The 16,656-nt window shown below is 40.6% G+C and overlaps 1 protein-coding gene across 3 annotated transcripts in view; it reads left to right on the top strand.

Annotated features, from left to right (window-relative positions):
- The first annotated feature begins 208 nt into the window (after window positions 1-208).
- Window positions 209-16,656, top strand: part of LOC124140336 (potassium voltage-gated channel subfamily KQT member 1-like) — a 158,923-nt gene continuing 142,475 nt past the window's right edge. Inside the window, exon 1 of one of the 3 annotated variants that reach the window (XM_048384046.1) lies at window positions 209-783. The gene's annotated coding sequence lies outside the window, so the exon portion shown is untranslated. Of the gene's footprint in view, window positions 784-10,763; window positions 11,642-16,656 lie in introns of those variants that run through there. The other 2 variants (XM_048384048.1, XM_048384047.1) reach the window with 2 other exon arrangements.

Here is a 16,656-nt window from a genome sequence, read left to right as displayed (position 1 = left end):
ATGTATTCCACATATAATGTGATGGGCCTGCGGGCGGCATTATACGTGTCTTAGTGTGTATGAATGTGAATATAGATCAAAGTATTTGCATGCATCCTGAAACAACGGTTTTCCTAATGTGTATTAATGTCATCTATATCGTGAGTAGGAGACGCTAAGGTTGCCGGAAGTTTTCATATGCATTTACAATGACATCGCGTCGGACCCGAAACCTGCAACCCGCACTCCAATCACTGTTCGTATGACAAGTGCTCTTGCGGTGATTATTTTTGTGCCCCGGACAATGAAATATCGCAAAAACACATAGATACACAGATAAATGTATTAAAAATGAAAGCTTGATATCTGGCCGGAATGTGGTTGGCGCTAGTATCGACCGTACAGAAGCAACAGTACCGCCCAAGGCTCAAGTCAGTCACTCAGTGGAGTCACAGATGCAGTGTTGTTGCACGGTGTGCGTGGACAGACGACACTTCTCTCAACTCCCAAACATACCCTAATGGTCATCATACACTCCGAGATGCTATCTAGCTCGATAGTATCATTACACTAATCCCGAGCAGCTTCGAGTGGTCTGCATGTCCACAGCATCATCGGGTTGTCAGGCCTGTCTCCAATGCGACACTGGTCGGTCGATGGTTCGCCGCGAAGACAGCCTGCCTGACCATTTCTCTCGGGTTGGGTTCATCATCTGGTGACATCGATGTTAACATGCCCTGCACGGAGTAAACTTGCCACCATAGATGCCTCGACGTGTCCACCTAGAGTGACGGCAGACGACAGGTAGGTTGTTTCATTGTTTAAGTGATAACCTGTGTTGCCACTAAAAGCATTGACACCCAATGTAACACTCCCATAAACTGATCGCGTGTTAGAACCAAATGTTGCGAGTGCAATCAACCTGTATGGTTTGTGTTGGTAACCACACACTTGAATCCTCCTGCACACGAGATAGTCTGTGTATGGTTGTACATGGTAGGTTATAAGCCGTCTGGGTTTGGTATCTGAACGATCGTGTAGGCGCCCGTTGTGGAAATATTTCATAAGTTCATGTAAGGAGACAGACACGCTATGGGCTTAGGGATTACCTGCCTGCCGTTTTTAGTTTTTTCACGAGCTACTTCAAACTCATGATGGCACACGGGAGACACTGTGGGAATACCTTCTTTAGTGTCCTCGAACCACTCGGCTTTGTGTATATATATATATATATATATATATATATATATATATATATATATATTACGGTGCTTCAGGCGTTAAAGCTATGGCAGTCTGGTTATCAGATCTGAGACACCTAGATCAGGTTACTTGACAGACAGTTGTCATTTGCTGTTGGAGAACATGCTATTGTCAGTAGACATTTGCTGTGGGATGATCATGTTATTGTTGGTGGTAGCCTGTTGCTGTGGAAAGACCGTTAGTAGCCAGTTGCTGTGAGAAGACTGTGCTATTATTATCAGGAGCCACATGCTGTTGGATGATCATGTTATTGTTGGTGGTAGCCAGTTACTGTGGAAAGACCGTTAGTAGCCAGTTGCTGTGGGAAGACTGTGATATTATTATCAGTAGCCATAAGCTGTGGGAGAACATGCTATTATTGTCAGTAGCCAGTGGCCATGGTACTTTTGTCAGTAGCAAGTTGCTGTCGGAAGATCATGGTACTTTTGTCAGAGGCCAGTTGCTGTGGGAAGACTGTGATAGTATTGTCAGTAGGCACTTGCTGTAGGAACACCATCATACTATTGTTAATAGCCAGTTGCTTAGGGAAGACTGTGATAGTATTGTCAGTAGCCACTTGCTGTGGGAAGACTATGCTATTGTCAGTAGCCACTTGCTGTGGGATGATCATGTTATTGTTGAAGGTAGGCAGTTGCTGGGAAACTGCCGTTAGTTGCTGTGAGAAGACTGTGATATTATTTTCAGTAGCCACATGCTGTGGGAAGAACATGCTATTATTGTCAGTAGCCAGTTGCCATGGTACTTTTGGCAGTAGCCACTTGCTGTGGAGAGATCATGGTATTTTCGTCAGTGGCCAGTTGCTGTGGGAAGACCATGCTGTTGTCAGTAGCCACTTGCTGTGGGATGATCATGCTATTGTTGGTGGTAGCCAGTTGCTGTGGAAAGACCGTTAGTAGCCAGTTGCTGTGAGAAGACTGTGATATTATTATCAGTAGCCACATGAAGGGGAGATCATGCTATTATTGTCAGTAGCCAGTGGCCATGGTACTTTTGTCAGTAGCCACTTGCTGTGGAGAGATCATGGTACTTTTGTCAGTGGCCAGTTGGCTGTGGGAAGACCATGAAATTATTGTCAGTGGCCAGTTGCTGTGGGAAGACCATGCTATTATTGTCAGTAGCCAGTTGCCATGGTACTATTGGCAGTGGCCAGTTGCTGTGGGAAGACTGTGATAGTATTGTCAGTAGCCACTTGCTGTGGGATGATCATGTTATTGTTGTCAGTAGCCAGTTGCCATGGTACTTTCGTCAGTGGCCAGTTGCTGTGGGAAGACCATGCTATTATTGTCAGTAGCCAGTTGCCATGGTACTTTTGGCAGTGGCCAGTTGCTGTGGGAAGACTGTGATAGTATTGTCAGTAGGCACTTGCTGTAGGAACACCATCATACTATTGTTAATAGCCAGTTGCTTAGGGAAGACTGTGATAGTATTGTCAGTAGGCACTTGCTGTAGGAACACCATCATACTATTGTTAATAGCCAGTTGCTTAGGGAAGACTGTGATAGTATTTTCAGTAGGCACTTGCTGTAGGAACACCATCATACTATTGTTAATAGCCAGTTGCTTAGGGAAGATCATGTTCTTATTGTTGGTAGCCACTTGCTGTGGGAACACCATGGTACCAGATGCTGTGAGAATTGCTGCTCTCTTATAGCCAGTAAGGTCGTTGTAGTGCTCCAGTTGCTGTGACAGGAATTATGTATGACTACCAGTCTTCAATTGGGAAGAATGTAAATGTCCATAGTCAGTTGATATTGAAAGGCCAGCTATCATTGCTGGTAGTTGTCACAAGGTTGGCGAAGTATTGTCAGTAGCTAGATGCAGTTGGGAAATTCATGATGTAATTGAAGGTTGGTAGTGGCTGTAAAAAAAATCATGGTATTGTTTTTTTAGCTGTCAATACAGATGAAAGACAATGGTTCTCATGGTTAATTCTTTTACAGTTTTTTCAAAAGGTTGAAGAAAGTTGAACTGCTGAAGGTGTTCCAAGGTAAGTTTCAAGACAAGTTTTTGTGAAATGATAACTCACTTAATATTTTAAGGTTATGAGAGACTTTGCCCATGTGCCATGACCTTGCAGTGGTCTGTGTCGCAGTTGCATGCATCGGTTGCCCTGAAGACTGAACAACTACCTAAGACATATACAGCAATTTAAGAATAGACATTTCATGAAAATGCTTGTCCACAGGTCTTAAAAAACAAAATAATTGTTCACTGGATGTGATGGATGTCCTGACAGAGGACACATTGTTCAGCTCTCTTCTCACAGAATAAAACTGTATCTCCTGAAACATTATGTACTAAGTATATTCTCTTACAACAATACCCACGCAGCCTTAGTCAGACTAGATTGTCAAAATAAACACCACTTAAATATCCCAGAAAAATATTTATTAATGATGTTCCTTTATTTGTGTTCTTTTAGTCTGGGTTCAAGGGTACCCTCTTTTTAGAAGCTTATTAATCTAATTTTATGATTGCCGAAGTTGTGTAAATGACTTGTTAGTAAAAAGGTTCACCTGTTTTGAAAAAACCTCTGTTGATGCCTGGAGGGGATGAATGGCAGGTGGACACGGTTTAACCAAGCAGACTCTAACTTCCCTGCTTTTTTGAATTTATTCTGAATGATTGTTCAGAAACATTTAATTATCTCTCAACCATAACACGAAGTAGTTCCTCCATAGTAAAGAAAACGTAGATCGTGTACAACCTGTTTCTGGTCAGATGGAGATTCCAGTAATAAATTTTCAGAAGCCCTTTTTCTGTTGAGCATGTAGCACCGTCATCACCAAGTTTACACTTCAAGTGACATATATTATTAATCTCCAGGCAGAAAAATGCTGTTGTGAAGTATTTTGCCAATGAAGTTGGAAACATTACTGCCAATCCATTACCCCAGTAAGCATTATCTCATGGGTACTGCAAACGGCTTCCCGCTTCCCTCATAAACCTGGACGAAATATCCCCCAATTTTTACTTCTTTGCCAACCTAGTATTAAAAAATGTAAAGTTGCATGATGTGAGCTAATTTGCTTGAATTACATGTCTTAAAGTAAGCCTGAGGACTTTTGACTTCTGCAGCGGCGCTCATCAAAACTTCTGCCTCAATCTGCAATTCTTGAAGCTTTGCAACGTAAAAACTTGTGAAGTCACAAGCTGGTAACGTGGAAACAAGAAGCTAATACCACAAGAGAGGTCATCTTTTCCCCTGCTGCAAGAGCTGTGACAATAACAATTCTTTATTGTCTCCAAGCTGGAGCTATGGTGTAAGTTGGTTCATTAGAACTGATCAGGAACTGATCCAGACAACATCTTGCATCTGCACCGTTGGGAGTTGTACCAGGAGTAATGATGTTGTAAGATCATGTTTGCGAGTACCACTGGATACATGTGATGTATACAAAAGTCTTGTAGAATTGTGGCACTTAGAGATATGATGTGCAGTGTTGATATGAGATTTATGACATATAGGATGATATGAGGGTTATGATTTGGAAGCGAAATATGATATGCAGGTTGATGTTAGATTTATGACATAAAGGGTGATATGAGAGTTATGACATGGAATCAAAATATTATATGCAGGTTGATATTAGATTTATCACATATAGGGTGATATGAGAGTTATGATATGTCAGGGTGATATGAGAGTTTTGATATGTTGAGATTATATACTCTGCAAAAAAAAAATGCAAAAGTTATTTTAGATGAATATATTGTACATCACATAAATGATCAACAGATGGTAATCAATTGTTCAAAATTGGAAAACATCATTGACATTGAACCAGGTTCCATATGGCACATATGGAACAGTAGATTTTTAAGGTGAAGGTCAGCTGTTATCTTGGCAACCATTAGAATAAAAAACTGACAGGCATTGTCGTCCCATGGAAGCAATCAGATCCTGAATTGTAGCCTGGGAAATTCACCCATACTCCCATTGGGCATACTCTGTGACCTTGACATCATTGATGTCGCAGCAAATGCTGCAGGTCCATCAAAATGACACCTCGAACTGGTTGTCTAGTGCGAATACATTCAGCACGTAAACAGTTCCTCACTGTCTGTCTTGTAGAGGTGGCCATGGTGTTTCTTTCACGTAAGTGACGTAGCCGTCCTGTGCTCTTGTAGTGATATGTGGTCAACCTGATATAGAAAGTCACGTGTTGCCCCATGTGTCTGATGACGGTTCCACAGTCTTGTAATCGTGCCTGGTGCTACGTGGAAAAGTCGAGCTACAGCTGAAGATGATTTTCCTGTTTGCTGTTGGCCGATGGTGTTGTGACATTGGGCTTCCATCAGTCGCTGTTCACTTTCTGTAAGATTGTGATGGCATGCAAATGAAAACCCAATGTTTTTATAGCCAACAAGTGATGTTGCACGTGCGTGTCATGTTGGTGTGTTTCAGTGTCAGGCTCTCATGTGCAATATATCCATGGCTATTTTGCTTAAAGCAGTACAATAACTTACATACTGGTATTCATGAACATAAAGTTTCCAGATATGTCCATTTTTGTCATCAGGCTTACCTTATGCCTAAAATGATAATGTGAATATAGTGATGAGTGACATCTGTTCCAAGTACATTAACTGATGTTGTGGTAGTTGCAGTAGACATCACTGTGTTGAAATCTGTTCCAAGTGCATTATCTGATGTTGTGGTAGTTGCAGCAGACATCACTGTGTTGAAATCTGTTCCAAGTACATTATCTGATGTTGTGGTAGTTGCAGTAGACATCACTGTGTTGAAATCTGTTCCAAGTGCATTATCTGATGTTGTGGTAGTTGCAGTAGACATCACTGTGTTGAAATCTGTTCCAAGTGCATTATCTGATGTTGTGGTAGTTGCAGTAGACATCACTGTGTTGAAATCTGTTCCAAGTACATTATCTGATGTTGTGGTAGTTGCAGTAGACATCACTGTGTTGAAATCTGTTCCAAGTGCATTATCTGATGCTGTGGTTATTGCACAGTCAGTACAGGTCAAATCTTGTAGTATTCTTCAATCAGGCCAGGTCAATTCTTGTATTCTTCAATCAGTCCAGGTCAATTCTTGTGGTATTCTTCAATCAGTCCAGGTCAATTCTTGTATTCTTCAATCAGTCCAGGTCAATTCTTGTGGTATTCTTCAATCAGTCCAGGTCAATTCTTGTAGTCTTCAATAAGTACAGGTCAATTCTTGTGGTATTCTTCAATCAGTCCAGGTCAATTCTTGTATTCTTAAATCAGTCCAGGTCCATTCTTGTGTTCTTCAATAAGTACAGGTCAATTCTTGTATTCTTCAATGAGTACAGGTCAATTCTTGTATTCTGTAATCAGTCCATGTCAATTCTTGTATTCTGTAATCAGTCGAGATCAATTCTTGTAGTCTTCAATAAGTACAGGTCAATTCTTGTGATATTTTTCAATCAGTCCAGGTCAATTCTTGTGTTCTTCAATCAGTACAGGTCAATTCTTGTATTCTGAAATCAGTCCAGGTCAATTCTTGTGATATTCTGAAATCAGTCCAGGTCAGTCAATTCTTGTGGTATTCTTCAATCAGTACAGGTCAATTCTTGTAGTCTTCAATAAGTACAGGTCAATTCTTGTGGTATTCTTCAATCAGTCCAGGTCAATTCTTGTATTCTTAAATCAGTCCAGGTCAATTCTTGTGTTCTTCAATAAGTACAGGTCAATTCTTGTATTCTTCAATGAGTACAGGTCAATTCTTGTATTCTGTAATCAGTCCATGTCAATTCTTGTATTCTGTAATCAGTCGAGATCAATTCTTGTAGTCTTCAATAAGTACAGGTCAATTCTTGTGATATTTTTCAATCAGTCCAGGTCAATTCTTGTGTTCTTCAATCAGTACAGGTCAATTCCTGTATTCTGAAATCAGTCCAGGTCAATTCTTGTATTCTTCAATCAGTCCAGGTCAATTCTTGTATTCTGTAATCAGTCCAGGTCAATTCTTGAAGTATTCTTCAATAAGTACAGGTCAATTCTTGTAGTATTCCTCAATCTGTCTAGACTAGCAGGGGCATTGTCAGTTTCCACCATTGTTATTGATGCCTCCTAATAATACTGGGGGTTAACTCATCTTCATCAGTGATGCCACTATTGGCGTTGTCTAGTGGGCCCAACACCAGCCATGTTAATGCATGAGAGTGTCATGTTTTCCCTACAACTAATAACTTACTCTGGTAGGCTGTGTGGGGTCTGTAGAGTCAACTGCCTTGTCCTGTAGTGGGAGATTTTAACACTCCAGGGACTTCCTCATTTTAAAGGTCACTTCTGATGGAAGGAGACTTTAGAGAGTTCTCTCTACATGTAGTTCACATTTGGGGCGACAATACAGCAAGGTCACGATAGGATGCGTATCACTATACATGGGTCATGATACACTATGTATGGTAGGGCTGGGATGGGTAACTCGGGTACCCGGGTCGGGTGGGTACTGAGTAGGAAGCGGGTACTCACAGGACTACCCGGACCCGTGGTTAGAAGGAATGGGTGCATAGTCAGAAAGAAATGTGAACATTAGTGACTTGTAGTGTAACCATAGAGTTCAGATATTGTCATTATACAATATATCTGATTTTTCATATGGTTGAATAAAGATATAACTTAATTCAGCTTCAGTGTATGAATGACTAGATTGTTTAATACATGTATCTAAATACGTTTTGCCAGGGCTATGCTAAAAATGTTCCCAATTGGACATGTTCCCAATTGGACATTTTGAGAGTGGGTACCCGTGTAGGATCGTGTAATAGGGGGTGGGTACCCGGATAGTAAATTTGGACTCATCCCAGCCCTAATGTATGGCGAAACGCATATTTATGTGCAATCACTTCTTGACTATAAATATTTTAGAGCAGATTCCAAAGGAAAAGCTAGATGTAGACACATGTTCATAACATCTCTTTTAAGAAGTAAACTTGAAAAACTAATTACAACACATTTTGCAATATGTGACTGACGAAAAGGGGAGGGGGAGGGGGTAATTAAATAAGAACAAAGTAATTTATTTTAGCAAGTGTGCTCTCTTGTATGGATACAGAAAAAATGTATCGTATATCGTATCATTGTATGAAAACCCACGATGCACCAGTGCACCGATGTATCGTTTCACCCCGAGTTGACATGACCTTGCACATACCACAGGGAATACAGTACACCGCTTCATGGTTTGTTTTTCACAAACCATTTAATTGTTCATCATGTTTTATTCAATTAATTTTCAACAGAAAATAAGTTTTTGATTTTTACTGTATATTCCAAGGATTGATTGAACTCTTCATGTGTAGAAACAAAATAGGTTTCCGAAATATGGAGGATCCATTGAGTTCCGAAATGGAAGGTCGTTGAACATTGCAGACAAGTACCTTGTATGTTAGATTTACAAACTGGGGATATCAACGGCTAAGGGGATGAGGTGTGATTTTATTTAAACATATTCAATCACAAAATGTGAATGGGATTGGGTACAAGTTTTCCAACTTAGGACACCTTCTCCCAGATATTTACGCCATTGATTTCCAGCTTGTTCTAAACACGAACAGAACAGAAGGAAAGACAAGAATAGGAAAAGACAAGTGAACAGTGAGAAAAATATAGTTGACATAAATCTATTTGTATTACGTATATAACTCTTTTTAAACTTAAACTTTTTTTGTTATCTTGTTCTGGTAACTCCCCATTTCCATTGAATATCAAATTGAGATCAGCTGGTGTATTTTCGGCTATTCTGCTATGTTTCATGAGGTGTAGTGGTGTGAAGTGATACACACACGGATGAAAGTCTGATAACGTATAATTGATTTAAAGGTCAATTTTGACATTCATGCTAAATTCATGGTAAAGATTCCATACTTAAAGGTAATGCATGATGTGCCACCAAGGATGTTACCTTATTTAAACATTAAAATACAGGGATGGATAAGTGGAATGTTTTGTTTCCAATTGTCTTTGATGTGATTGAAATAAACAACGCTGTTCATGTCACCTTCTTAAGGCTTGGTATTCAAACTGGTCATATGATTGATTTATCTTGGAAGTTGTATTAGTTTGAAAGCTTATTGATGTATCCTTTATTGAGGAAATACATACCGTATTCAACGTAATAAGTGCCCAGGGTGCTCTCAAAATTAGAAATAGGGGGCTCTTATTAGAAATTTGGTGAAAGAGTTGAGAGATCGTATATTTCATGGTTTATGCTGACAGCCTGAAATGATACAAAAGAAAAGTCTCTGCGTATTATACACGACAGATATAATTTTCCAGAATTTATTTGCCTGTGATTAAGGGTGCATATAACACATGAGTGTGTATTATACACGAATAAATAAGTCTTGTGTACGTTGATCAATCGGAAGGGTGCTAATTGGGATTGTTCACTAGCCAATATATCAGCAAATATCACTGTGGGTGCTTATAACGTCGAATATGGTATATCACTATCAAAGGATTCATTAAATGGATAGCTTTTGCAGTTTTAATGAATACTTAATTTACATAATAATGATGATCATCATCATAGCGCCGAGACCGACTCTGTGGTCAAGTGGTAGGGCATCCGCCTGGAGAGAGGAAGGTCAGGAGTTTGATTCCCGGCCGTGTCATCCCAAAAGACGTTAAAAGATGGTACTTGTTGTTACCTGGCCTGGCACTCAACATTAAGGGTCTAAAACAAGGACTGGTTGGCTCGGAGTCAGTATACTGTGTCTGAGTGGGGTATTCATGTAAAAGTGTGGCATGGTATCTCAGTGGGCTAGCACTATAAAATCGGCATCAGTTCAGACTACTACAAGCAGCAACACACACACGCACACACACACCCGCACACACACACCCACACACACACATGCATGCACATCACTATAAAAGTGCAATAATCCTGGACGCGACTTTAAACCCTATTTCAGCTCACCTCACCTTATAGCAATGAAGAATGACACTAATAATAATTATCATAATAACCTCAGATTAATTAGTAGTAATTATAGTCCTCATTGTATATATTCTTGTTTGACAATTTCCTGTTTATGATACTTTAAATGCAAAAGAATGGTTGTTTTCAACCTATATTTAACTAGAACTGAGCCTGAAGCTCAAACACGTCCTGAGTCTTCAATGTATATGTGTGGTACATCCATGATAGGACACGTCATATATTCCCCAGCACACACTGACACAAAGCTGTGACAGCACCTGAAGGACTCCTTTGATTCCATCATTATTTCTCTCATTACTCCCCTATGCTTAGCGGAAGAGTACTCTTTAAGCTTTATGGTGTGGCGTGTTGGGAGAACCTGTGAACCCGTGGCTATGAAACTCCTGAAACCTTTCACAGGCTGTCCGTCAGAGAAGAGCAGATGGTAAACACGCATTTTGTGCCTGTCCTTCCACTGCTTCGTCTAATAGCCAGGCAGCAATCTCGTCCTCTACATCGCTGTGGTACAGTGTTTGTAATTGCTCACCTCTCTCAGCTATTTTGGACTTTCTGTATACATCCCCAAGCCGATGGCTGCCATGTTTCAAAGTGCGCTTTTGTAATTGTGTGAAGGTGTGTTGTAAAGGCCTGAGGGACTGCCACCATTGTTGAGAGGGAGAAAGAAAGATGATGTATGGAGACTGGGAGGATTCACTACATCAGGTACCAACAGGAGAGTTATGTCAAGCCATGTGTGGAGTTCAGAAAGGTGTTGAAATTGGCAGGTCTGAAATCTACCACTTGTTAGAGTTAAGCTTCAGAAGACACTGCATTGGATGCTTGTAAACATAATGCGGTTTTCGTGGATTATTAGTGGCTGAAAAGAAGCTGTAGTTTTGAAAGTGATGCTTAATCACATGAACTACACAACTCATCATTTACTTTAGTGCTGGGGAAGACATTTCTAAAAGATATCCATCCCACGATGGTCTGAGTTTGCAACTTATTATCCTTCAGGGCTTATCCATGATGATGTTGCTGAGTCTGATGCATCACATCCTTCTTAGTTTATATGTTTTCCAAAGTGACAAGTACTTTTCGCAAATGGGCATTTAGATCCATATCTTGGCGTCTGTGGATGGTGCCATTGTGGTGGCCATTGTTGCTATTGTCTTCAGACGGGTGATACTAATCACGCAGGTTACACCGTCTCCTAACCGTGGAGTTGCCTGAAGGAGTTCAGCTCAATTTCCCCTGTGTCACTAACCAAGGTGGCTTCCTAATTGGTCGGTGAAACCCACGTTCACAAAATCGGAAATACGTTGGTGGGGACACGGACTCACAGCGAATTGGTGACACACGGACAGGAAATGTACTTTTTATTGCAGATATTTGGCTAGCGTCCATTTACTAGGATCTCTAATATAATCCCTCCTCTCACGTGGAACTGTTGCATCTGAATGCACCTTTGACTTTATATTACAGGTAGGTAATTGTATACATGGCTATTGAACTACCGGGAAAGAGAAAGTATACATATGAAAATTGGATTTGACAAAAACATTGCTGACGTTATCAAAACGTTGCATGGCTGAAAACACTGCAAACAGAAGTCCAGAACACAACTATGATACCTGTATCGAATCCATCACCACTGAATATTGATTTCTTGTCGGTTTCATTTTTAGTCACCATCAAATATGGGTGTATACTTTCTTTGTCTCGTAGTTTATATGAAGAACAACTTTGATTCTAAGCATTTAAATGACATAGATATGAGATAATTCAATATAAAATAGGGGGCACGGGTAGCCCAGTCGTCTAAGGTGACTCTGTAAAGTTGCGTCCCTTGGGCACGACAGAAACCTATGATTGTGGGTTAAGCTGACCCGCCGTGATATAACTAGAATACTGTTAAAAGCGGCGTTATACCAAACTCACTCACTCACTCAATCTAAATAAGCGTAACAATGGACAATGTATTGGTTATTATTGTTCATATCTCCTTAACAGATGTATAGTTAAGTTTGCAGTAATATCATTTGGTTTGTCTTAATATTACAATTATTTCAGCAACTTGACAAGTATATGCACAAGATGTGTTGTCGTTCAAGTAGAAGTATTTGCAATTGTGATTCATTTACAAACTAATTGAACTGCAGCTGAAGAATATCCAAACACATGCTCATTCTCTACTTAAGGAAGGCAGCGGGGGGGAATCGGATCTCTTGTAATGATCCAGTGATGCTTCTAAAATGTCACAACGACCCTTGGTATTGCATATACATGAAGAGATAAAGGGCTGCCGGTACAGCTGATCAATATCAGACAGAGCACATATTTGGTGACACGTGTGGCATGGTTTCAGTGATTATGATTAACGTGACAAAACCTGTCGCAGGTGTTGACCATACCAGCCTCAAAAAATACTTTACTCAAATCAAAGAAAATTTACGTACAATGTGATGAATGAAATCTTCAAAAGTACACGTCTTCATTTTCCTGAAGGCCATGTTGCTATACAAGAAAGCACACATGTCTCATTGTATAGCTAGAGCTTAAGGGTAGAGCTTGTCTATTATTTTAGGATTTCTGTGACATCAAACTAAAATTGTGTTGTGTTGTTGCATGCACGACGGTTTAATTGTGTTGTCTGGGGACAAGAGTAGTCGTTGCCCACAGTGCCTTGTGGCTGGGATTCTCAGCCTTCTTCTGTGTGGAGGGACACCAATGGCTGTCTCGCATGGCTTATTGAATTGTTGTTGAAGGACGTGTGGTTGATGTAATCCCCAGCAAGTTAGCTGCAACTTTTGTCACCTTTGCTAACACATCCATGTTCTTGTCGCACAAAGAACCTGTACTTGAATTCCAGCTCGTTTCTTTCATTTACTCTCTATTTCATAAAAACTGATGCTCTGTTATCAGCATGTACTGTTTACTTCGGAAATAGGATTATATTTTAAATATTTTTGCTTATAGTTATAGGCCTTTTATTTCATATTAGTTAATTAACAAATCTGATGGACAAAAATAAATGAAATTAGAAAGAAACAAATTTGGTCTGACTCTATTTCACGAACATGTATTTTTTTACCCGGAATGTGCACGCAACATAATTTTCTGTTCGGAGGATAAAACCACTGCCACTTACGGGCTAATGGCTCTTGAGACTACTTGAGGGTTGGCATTCAAGTCCTGATCAACACATTGTTGGCGGTTCCCCTCAGCTTTCCTGGATGAAATGATGACAGAATCTGGGGAAACATGTCTCAAAACCATCGACTACAAACACCAAACTCCGTGACCTTCATTCACCATTTGCAAATATATTTGGAAGTTGAATTTTGTTTCAAGTAATTTTTGTGACCACCAGCTTAAATGTTTTGGTAATGAGATTTGTAAGCCAATTTATGACATTAAGAGGGCATAAAACTATCTTTAGTATTGTTGTATACCATACAGCATCTATGCTACTAAGACCGCCTCCGTGGTCTAATGGTAGAGCGTCCAACCAGAGAGCGGAAGGTCCGGGGTTCAATCCCCGGCCACGTCATACCTATAGACGTTAAAAGATGGTACTTGTTGTTACCCTGTCTGGCTGAATTAAGGGGCTAAAACAAGAACTGGTCGGCTCTGAGTCAGTATCCTGTGTCTGAGTGGGGTATTCATGTTAAACTGCGGCATGGTATTTCAGTGTGCTAGTAATATAAATCAGCATCCGTTCGGACTTGTACAAGCAGCCACAGACACACATACACATGCATGCACGTCTCAATATAAGTGCAATTATCTTGGATGTGATGTTAAACCCCATTTCACCCAACATAACCTCAATGATACTTAAGTTCAGCAAGTTAATTACCACTCAGCATGAAATACCGTATTCGACGTAATAAGCGCCCAGGGCGCTCTCAAAATTAGAAATAGGGGGCTCTTATTAGAACATCATTTTGGTGAAAAAAGACCAGAGTTTAAACATAAATTTCGTGGTTTATGCTGACAGCCTGAAATGTTTATGTACGACAGATTTATTTTTCCAGAATTAAATTGTCCATAACTAAGGGTGCATATGACACACGAGTACGTAATATACGCGAATAAATAAGTCTTGTGTACATTGATCAATCGGAAGAGGTGCTTATTGGGATTGTTCACTAGCCAATATATTAGCAAATATGGCCGTGGGCGCTTATTACGTCGAATACGGTAGGTGTCTGTGAAGATGTCTCCTTCATACTGACTGGGTCACAACAGGAAGGGGCACAGGTGGCCCAGTCGTCTAAGGCGCCACGATTCGCTGTGCAGAGTTGTGTCCCTTAGGCACGCCAGAAACCTATGATTGTGAGTTCGAATCCCGGTTCGTCCCGATTATGTTTCTAGGTTTGTCAGCACCATACCCGTGCTCGTGGGTTTCACTGAAGTGATAAACATCTGAGACCTGCATCACTTCGGGCTTTCCTCCCACATTAAGCTGACACGCCGTTATATGACTGGATACTGTTAAAAGCGGCGTTAAGCCCAACACACTCACTCACAAGTGTGGAGATGGTGTCCGACCTTGGAAAAGGAGGTCAGTGAGACTTGTATATATAATGCCCACTGGTAGTAGACACATCGTCCTCCATTGTGGGGGCGGTCGGGTAGCCTAGTGGTTAAAGCGTTCGCTCGTCACGCCGAAGACCCGGGTTTGATTCCCGACATGGGTACAATGTGTGAAGCCCATTTCTGGTGTCCCCCGCCGCGATATTGCTGGAATATTGCTAAAAGTGGCGTAAAACCATACTCACTCACTCACTCACTCCTCCATTGTGTCTGTTTGTTGTTAACACCGCATTCAGCAATATTCCAGCTGTAAGACAGTGGTCTGTAAGTAATCAAGTCTGGACCATCAAGTGTGGACAAGTCTAAACAATCCAGTGACCAACATCATGAGTATCTATCCACGCAATTGGGATATAAAGACATGCATCATCCTCTATTGTGACTATATGGCAATTAAGTTGACATTGTTTTTTATAATATGAGAAACCTTTATGCCTTTGGTTTAATTGATTTTTTTCATGAGAAACAATGATTAGCAATTGCCAACTGTTTCACCGAATTACTTTTTTAAATTTAATCTGACCAACTCCAGTGTATTGTCCTGGTTTGTGATAATTACACAGGAAGAATGTATGTCACCAGAATTTCTTGATGTTTCATTTTTGCTCATCAATAATCTAACACTACTTCTCATATGACATGCAAGATTCACAGAGCAAGCCATATCAGTTTCCTTTGTCTGAAGTCCTTTGGACCTGTTATAAACTATCTATGTTGCAGTAAAGGTCGGAGTTCACTTGCCAATAATCAGACCATTCCCTTTCATTGTTGTGATACCCAGTAAATGTTGCCATGTGATTGTGTTCATTAGGGAGCCAGTTCCTACGGCTTTGTCATTGTTTTTAGAAAGGTTCTCTTCTGATTCGTATATATTTGCCAGTAATTATTTATCAGCATAATGTAGGACAAAGTCCATTGTCTGTTGTCCATGCAGCTTGGGTATTGATATTCTGTAGAGTGCAAATTTGAATTGTATTAGGTATCCAAGTGTGTGGTCATTATGTCGGCTTACTGGACAATGAGGACATGAGATGTGGGTTTGCGACTGATACGTTTTTATGGAAACAGACACTGGAGGTGATAAACAGGCTTTGTTTGAAATCTGTGACCTTTGGTGCTAACTGAAGCTGTGAATGAGACAAGAAGGTGTGGGGATCTGTGTTGTCAAACAAGCTGGCTTGCTGTGATTTAGACGAGGAAAATATGGGGATCTGTGTTGTCAAACAAGCTGGCTTGCTGTGATTTAGACGAGGAAAATATGGGGATCTGTGTTGTCAAACAAGCTGGCTTGCTGTGATAGAGTCAAGGACGATATGGGGATCTGTGTTGTCAAACAAGCTGGCTTGCTGTGATTTAGATGAGGAAAATATGGGGATCTGTGTTGTCAAACAAGCTGGCTTGCTGTGATTTAGACGAGGAAAATATGGGTATCTGTGTTGTCAAACAAGCTGGCTTGCTGTGATAGAGTCAAGGACGATATGGGGATCTGTGTTGTCAAACTAGCTGGCTTGCTGTGATTTAGACGAGGAAAATATGGGGATCTCTGTTGTCAAACAAGCTGGCTTGCTGTGATTTAGACGAGGAAAATATGAGTATCTGTGTTGTCAAACAAGCTGGCTTGCTGTGATTTAGACGAGGAAAATATGGGGATCTCTGTTGTCAAACAAGCTGGCTTGCTGTGATAGAGTCAAGGACGATATGGGGATCTGTGTTGTCAAACTAGCTGGCTTGCTGTGATTTAGACGAGGAAAATATGGGGATCTGTGTTGTCAAACAAGCTGGCTTGCTGTGATTTAGACGAGGAAAATATGAGTATCTGTGTTGTCAAACAAGCTGGCTTGCTGTGATTTAGACGAGGAAAATATGGGGATCTCTGTTGTCAAACAAGCTGGCTTGCT

Source organism: Haliotis rufescens, unplaced genomic scaffold (genome assembly GCF_023055435.1).
Source record: "Haliotis rufescens isolate VD_foot unplaced genomic scaffold, xgHalRufe1.0.p SCAF_5, whole genome shotgun sequence".
NCBI lineage: Eukaryota > Metazoa > Mollusca > Gastropoda > Lepetellida > Haliotidae > Haliotis > Haliotis rufescens.
This window is presented reverse-complemented; position numbering and strand designations above follow the sequence as displayed.